The following is an 8,087-nucleotide window of genomic DNA, read 5'->3' as shown; positions in this document are numbered from 1 at the left end:
TCTAGAGAATGCAGATCAGACAATTGAATCTACAACATTGTAGTCATATCTCCAACCTATGCTCTCTGCATGCATAGTTCCCAACTCAACAAAAGGCGTTCCGAAGAAGGGTCACTGACCCGAAACGTTGACTCTGCTTCTCTTTCCACAGATGCTGCCAGACCTGCTGAGTGATTCCAGCATTTCTTGTTTTGGTTCAACAAAAGGCATGGTGGCCAAGTGGTAAGGTGTCAGTCTTGTAAACTGAAGATCATGGGTTCAATCCCTGTCTGTGCCTTATGATTAGTTTCTCACTTTAAATGTGATGTTTCCAGAAAAGATGTTTATTGTATTTGTTTTCCCCTGATTGTTTTGGCCATCTGGAAATCAGTGTCATATTGCACTTCATCCTGGACACTGGGAAGAACATGAGGAGTAGCCACATGGTCCCTTGAGCCTTCTCTGCCATTGATAGAGTGAAAATAACTGAGGTCCAAGCACTGAACCTTATTACTGTGCATATGCTGGGTATTTAGTAAATGGCTTGTTGGTTTAGGGGTATGATTCTAGCTTTGGATTATACAATTGGTTAATATGTGAGAAGTCCTGGGTTCAACTCCCAGACGAGCCCATTTTCATTTTGGGCGGCACAGTGGCGCAGTGGTTAGCACCGCAACCTCACAGCTCCAGTGACCTGGGTTCAATTCTGGGTACTGCCTGTGTGGAGTTGCAAGTTCTCCCTGTGTCTGCGTGGGTTTCCTCTGGGTGCTCCAGTTTCCTCCCACAAGCCAAAGACTTGCTGGTTGATAGATTAATTGGCCATTTTTCATTGCCCCTAGTATAGGTAGGTGGTAGGGACAGGTGGGGATGTGGTAGGAATATGGGATTAGTGTAGGATTAGTATCAATGGGTGGTTGATGGTTGGCACAGACTCGGTGGGCCGAAGGGCCTGTTTCAGTGCTGTATCTCTGTAACACTCAAGTAGAATCCCTATGGCATGCACACAATATTTTTCTCAATTTTCCCCAAACATTTGACTTCTATTTTTCACCACAATGTTTATCTACTTTCGAAGGTTTCAAAATAAATTCATAAAAATGTTTTCAAAAATGACATCCATAAATCTAGTGCAAAGCCACTACACCTTCTAGATATCTTCGAATGGTAAAATTATAAATTTCATTACTATTGGGTTCAAGGTATTGTGGTATTATAATTTGGTAATGGCTAGTGGTTATAGTCCACATAACTTGTTCTACTTATTGCTGTTGACACAAAAGTGTTCTTTGGCAGTTGTCTTAAGGAGGTCATTGTTCTGGTGAAAGAGGTACATTGGGGTAAATTTTCAATTTCACCCCTTGGGCAGCAATCCCATGATAGAACTTGGCCAATTGTCAACACAGTAAAACCAATGGAATGAAAATAGATGGGTTTTACAATGGGCAGACTATCTGCTCTGCTGGAGCACCACCCAGGGGTTAAAGGTGAAAATGACCTCCATTGATACACCGCTCAAGCATCTGACAGTGAAAATCCTTCCATCTCTGAAGAACACTAGGCAGTTGTAGCTCACAGACAATATCATGAAAGCTGGTTGTTTTGGTTGTAATAAAGTGTGTTGGATAAAGAATACCTTTATATTTAGGTAGTGCTTTCTAAATGCTGCAAAAGCAAATAAGATGACTAATTTACTAAAAATGGAGCATTTGGCGCTGAATTGAATTCATTGCACTTTTACGAGCTAGCACCTTTAATTTGAAACAGGCACACAGGCAACTCAAAATGCAGTAACCAAGTATTTGGAATATGCCACTGGGAGGCAAACAAAAATGAGGAAAGAGAAAATTGTAGGAGACGCAAAAAAAATTAAAACCAGATGCTGAGACATAAGAGGACAAAACCACTAATCGCATCACTGCACTTTGAACAGAAACAAGCAACAGAAATGCCAACAGGTTCTTACTTTCTACCATTCAAAGTAAACACACAGAGCAGAATTTTATAATTAGATGTTAATACAACAAGGTGATTTTATACAGTGATTTAATGCACCATTTTTACAATCTAATTTGAATAGGCTGCTGTCCTGCTAATGCCCCACCAAAATCTATTGTAGAGTCCAGCATCAGAATACAGTAGTTCCTGTAGAAAATCCAGGACCATTCTAATTCCTAGAAATAATTTTTTTGTTGTTGCTTTCATCTTATCACCAGACCTTTAGTTCTAGTGCCCCTTTATTGATAGTATTTGGAAGAAATTTAATTCTGATTTTACTGTAGCATTTTTTTTCCTGAATTTGAATTTTAGTTCTTTTGGGGAAGAAAATTAGTCGACAAGCTTAGTTTATGCTTTTTCGATTTTAGTTCTAGTCTTTTCGAGCAATAATTTCGAAAACATATCTAATCCGATAAATAATTTTAGATTTACTCCTATCCCTCTATCTGGAATTTTAGGCAATTTCACTTTTAGTCTTCATAAGAAATTTAGTCCTAATTTTCATTTGGTTGATGAACTTCCAATAATTTACAGTCAATTGACAGACCTGTAGGCAGGTCTCCAGTAGCAATACTCACTGTGAGTTAGAGGCTAAAGTGTGACAGGAACTAACTGCCACATTTACAGCATTATACATAAAATGTGCAGTGCACTATAGATGACTATTTTCGTCCAATTACAGTTTCACTGTGAAAATACACTGTACTAGCCCCTTTGTGAACAGCAGTGATTGTTTTTACATGGAGTCAGAAGAAGCATGCCTACTTCTCCTTGTTACACATTCAGATGCATACAGAACAACCCAGTTTCACACAGGGGACCTCAAACAGGCTCTAGGCTCCTTATTTACATATATGAAGGGCCTAACACCTGTTTCAGGCGCAAGCTGTAGGCGCCTATGGTTTGCCTTGCACCAACATAGTGGGCAGTGCACCTGGAGCTGTAATGAGTGCACATTTCTTGCCCACCATTTTGGAGACTTAGCCGCTAATAAACGTGAAAAGTGCTGTGGAATTTCTAGGCCGATGTGTCTTGACAACAATTCCAAAAATGCTGTCATTAGCACGGACACTGTTAAGCAAAAGCCTCCGTTCCATCAGATTTTTTAAATTAATGACATTTGGATTTCCTCATTTTCAATATTCTTCACCCACACAGAAGCAGCCCCAAAGCCATCCCCAAAATTACTACATATAGTGTGTTTGTTCTTCATCAACAGCTCCAGGCGTTTTGTGAGATATATTATGGTGCCAATGCATTTTGGCACCACTGAGAAAAAAATGAAATGTCATCGCAAAACTCAGATTTAAGGGTAAGGTCTGGTTTAAATCAGATTTAAGATTACACAAGCAATCATATGCAAAATTCAAACACAGCAAATGACTGAGACATAACAAAGGCATATAAATAAAAATAAATGATAAAGGTAGCATTAAAAACATGCTATGCCTCAAGCCACAAAAGTGATTGCACAATGAAGGCAGATGTGGTAGATTAACTACACTCATTGATTATGAATCTATTATTTAGGGAAATAATCCTGAGTTTAGATGTTTTAAATATATAAAAGGACCAATATGAGACCAATTACATGCAAATTTACTTTCCTGAGGAGGACTGATGGGGGCAGAAATCAGCAGTACCTAAATGCTCTGATACTTTGGCTTTTATAAAGACTTAAAAGGTGATCAAAAGAGCATTGAACCAATGGTAATACTGAAACTAATACAGGTGCACAAGATTTTAGAATGAAGTTCTGATATCCTTCTTCAACTTTCTGGATAAAGATTGTAATTTTCAAACCTACAGATGGATTTCTGGTAAGTCAAAGGTGACAAAATTGGTAATGGTCTGAATCTCAACTTCATTTACCTGCCTTTGTTCCATACCGAACTAATATCTACCATTCTCAGTCCTGAAAATTTTAATTGTCCCAGTATCCACAGCCTATTGGGATGAGAGTTCCAGATTTCCACTCCCCTTTGTGTGAAAAAAGCATTGCTTATTTCATTCTTAGGTGGTGTAGATTGTGTCCCCACCAACACACCCACATCCTTCCAAAGTGTTTATCCACCATAAATCTCCAGAAACTAGATTAAGTAAGAACTAAGCTATTCTTCTTAGCATGAAATGATAGCACAGTGCCATGGATCTCCAACATACCGCAACATGGAGAGGCACAATCTTGGAGTGCCAACATGGTGAGTTGTTGACCACAGCTATTTTACTGAGCAAGAGCTAGGTGATGACTCAAAAGAAGGGATAGAAAAATTAGAGCCAGTCATCCCTAGTTACACTTGACACTTACAGCAGCCATCTTGTAGCAGCATTGGGGAAGTGCTTGAGAAAAATTAAAAGAATTAAAAAGCACCTGAAAAAAAAAGCTGTTATAGATACAATAAGCAGCCTGTAATGTGATGCATTCCTAGAGACATTTCATGTGAAATTGTGGGCTGACTTTCATTTCAGCGGCAAGGGTCCAGGAAAGCGGGGGTGGGGGCGGGGGCTGGGGGGTGGGGAGGTGTAGGGAGAAGCGCGACCTTGCATTGGCCATATGTCGGACCCCCAGCCGAATTCAATAGTGGGCAGGCAATTAACTTCTTGCCATCAGGGATGCCATCCCCTTTAAGGGACAAAGTCCCGTCCCAAAAGCTGCAGCCCATCAGAGGGCCAGCAGCTCAGCAGTCCCAGCAGCACCACCGAGAGCAGTGGCCACTGCTGGTACTGCAGGAGGCTTGGAGCAACAAAGATGGAGGAGGCCCCAGGAGATGGAAAGTGGGGTCAGACATGTCTGGGCCTGCTTGAATTGGGGGGGTGGGGTGGGGTGTGTTCATTAGTGAAGGTGGAGTTGGGGGGGTTCTTTCAGCAGGGGTGGCCCTTCACAATGTTGGGGCTGTCTGTGGGCCACAGGGTGCCAGATCCAGAGGCCCCCCCCAAATCCCTAGCCCACAGGGAGACTGCCAGCTTTTACTGGGCGGCCTCCCCATGTGAAAGAAGGTGCTCATGATGCCAATAAAATATCAACGGTGGCAGGAAAAATTCCTTCGGTGGCCCTTAATTCGTCACTTCAGTGCCTCAATTGGCCTTGACCTTCCCCACCCTTGGTGGCAGGAAGGTGACAGACACTTCATCCCCGCCTTCCCTCACCATTTTATGTCCCTATCCCTCGTCCAGCGTTCCATCCCATCCCTAGATATCTGGTGTGAGAGAGAGACAGGCAGACTGACAGAACATAGACATGATCAGGAATTCCAGGTGCGATCATGCATTTTAATCCTCCAGGTTAGAGTGTTGGAGCTCCATGAAATCCTGTCATGTGATCCAATGAGGAATTGCTTAATTCTTGTTTCATCAGGTTTGATGAAGAGTTGGCACTCTGGCTTGGTCACCCCACACTCAGTAAACCTGCCTTCAGATCAAAACATTTTCCTTTAACTGTCTCTTCATACAGTCAAATCTTGATAATTTGAAGTTTTCTGTCATAATAAAAATTGAATTATCTAATAATCTGAAACATAAATAACACAACAGAATGGGAGTTTATTCTAACAAAATTAAATTATGAGATAATTTTAATAAAGAGATTTTGAATTAAGAGGAAAAGACCATACTAGCAAATTAATAGACTACAGTTAAATTTGGAATGCCTTAGTTCACAGATTGCTATCTTTTTATTTTGATATTTGGTTTGGCTATCTCTTGTACTTGATGTGTAAGGATACTGAGTACCCACTGTTAATTTAAACACAAACAAAACTGCATTCAAGTGTGTGTAGCTCTGATATTGTTAATCACACAGTAGTAATAGGCTATACAGGCAATAGGCTTTTGACAGAATCAGCTACATCTGGTTGTAAGTATCGATTGCCACTCCTTGATTAGTGAGTTTTGGTAATCACAAGACGAACTCAAAACGAGGACATTGAGTCAATACAAAAATGTGGCAGCAGCATATAATACGTCAAGTAGAGATCAAGTAGGTTTAGCTGATATCACAAGCTTGATCCAAGCTGGCGTTAAGATAAAAGCAGATTGGCTGCAGTCTTGAAAACTGTCAGTAACATGAGACTTACAGTGTGTAGAATACCGAAAAGTCATAACACACATAACAAAGTCATAAATCCATAAAGGACAAATACAATCTGACTCTCAATCTTTAATACAAATTAAACAATGCACATCGAACAGTTTGGAAACACTGTACAATGCGTCTACATTCAACTGAAATACTCTTAAAAACATGAATTAGAAGCAATCCAGAAATCTCCAGGGATCAATGGGTATGTTGGATGGGTCATAGAAGGTCATAAACTCCCACGACCGAAGGAAGATATACAGGTCTCATTTCCGACCCTGTACTGTGCTAATATCATTTGGACAAATATCTCATTTTAATTTTAACATAATATATGAAAAGAACAATTATCAGATACTTGGGTAAAATCAATTTTATTTTAATCAGTTTAATCCGTGGACTGGATCATTGGAGCACTGAGATTAGAAGCCTGTACATTTCTGCTGAGTTGAGTTGCTTTTTTCCATTCAATTCGCCAGAAATTGGCCAAACCAGTGCAAAAGATGAAAGCCTTTCAAATGAAAATTATTTCTTTCCAAAGCAAGTTTGTGCCAATTTAACAAATGTTGTGCTAAAAACCAACAAAACTGGCCACACCCCCATATTGAATTAATCACCTTTGTGAGTTACTGCTAATTGTAGCCTTTCAGGAGGCTGTTAAAATTAACTTTTTTTAGCCTAAGGACTAATAGCCAAGTATGAAAAGCTTGTAAATATTACATTTAATTAACTAAGAAACTGACTATGGTACACCAATGTAACTTGTAAATGGTTCCATACAGTTTTAATGTGAACAGACTCAATGTGGACATTGCAACACTTCAGGAGACACGCCTCCCTGCGAGCGGATCTCGAAAAGAGCAAGACGACACCTTCTACTGGCAGGGTAGGGATCCTGAAGAACCACGACAGCATGGAGTGGGCTTTGCCATCAGAAACTCTTTGCTCAGCAAGATAGAGCCACCTTCAAATGGCTCGGAACACATACTGTCCATCCGACTGCTCACCACCTCTGGTCCAGTACACCTACTCAGCATCTATGCTCCAACACTCTGCTCCCCACCTGAAGTTAAAGACCAGTTCTACGAGGAACTCCATAATATCATTAGTAGCATTTCTAATACTGAACATTTGTTCCTGCTGGGAGACTTTAATGCCAGGGTTGGGGCTGATTTTAGATTTTTTTTTTAGATTTAGAGATACAGCACTGAAACAGGCCCTTCGGCCCACCGAGTCAGTGCCGACCATTAAGCACCCATTTATACTAATCCTACACGAATCCCATATTCCTACCACATCCTCACCTGTTCCTATATTACCCTACCACCTACCTAGACTAGGGGCAATTTATAATGGTCAATTTACCTATCAACCTGCGAGTTTTTGGCTTGTGGGAGGAAACCGGAGCACCCGGAGGAAACCCACGCAGACACAGGGAGAACTTGCAAATTCCACACAGGCAGTACCCAGAATTGAACCCGGGCCGCTGGAGCTGTGAGGCTGCGGTGCTAACCACTGCGCCACTGTGCCGCCCATGACCATGACTCATGGCCCTCCTGCCTTGGGTGCTATGGCATTGGAAGGATGAATGAGAATGGACGGAGACTGCTGGAGTTGTGTACCTATCACAACCTCTGCATCACCAACTCGTTCTTTCATACTAAACCCAGTCACCTTGTTTCATGGAGACACCCAAGATCACATTGTTGGCAGCAGCTAGACCTCATTGTCACAAGGCGAGCCTCTATAATCAGTGTCCATATCACACGCAGCTTCCACAGTGCGGACTGCGACACTGACCACTCCCTGGTGTGCAGCAAAGTTAGACTCAAACCAAAGAAGCTACATCACTCCAATCAGAAGGGCTGCCCGCGCATCAACACTAACAGAATTTCTTATCCACAGCTGTTACATAAGTTTCTAAATTCACTTGAAAAAGCCCTTCAAAACACTCCTGCAGGGGATGCAGAGACCAAGTGGGCCCACATCAGAGACGCCATCTATGACTCAGCAATGACCATCTTTGGCAAAAGTGAGA

At 41.4% G+C, this 8,087-nt stretch overlaps 1 non-coding gene across 1 annotated transcript; it reads left to right on the top strand.

Annotated features, from left to right (window-relative positions):
• The first annotated feature begins 205 nt into the window (after nucleotides 1-205).
• On the top strand, nucleotides 206-277 carry trnat-ugu (transfer RNA threonine (anticodon UGU)). The gene has a single exon. It is a non-coding gene; the product is annotated as a tRNA-Thr (tRNA).
• The last annotated feature ends 7,810 nt before the right edge of the window (nucleotides 278-8,087 follow it).

This window comes from Heterodontus francisci, chromosome 36 (assembly GCF_036365525.1).
Source record: "Heterodontus francisci isolate sHetFra1 chromosome 36, sHetFra1.hap1, whole genome shotgun sequence".
Taxonomy (NCBI): domain Eukaryota; kingdom Metazoa; phylum Chordata; class Chondrichthyes; order Heterodontiformes; family Heterodontidae; genus Heterodontus; species Heterodontus francisci.
Note: the sequence above shows the minus strand (reverse complement) of the source record. Positions and strands in the feature narration are given on the sequence as shown.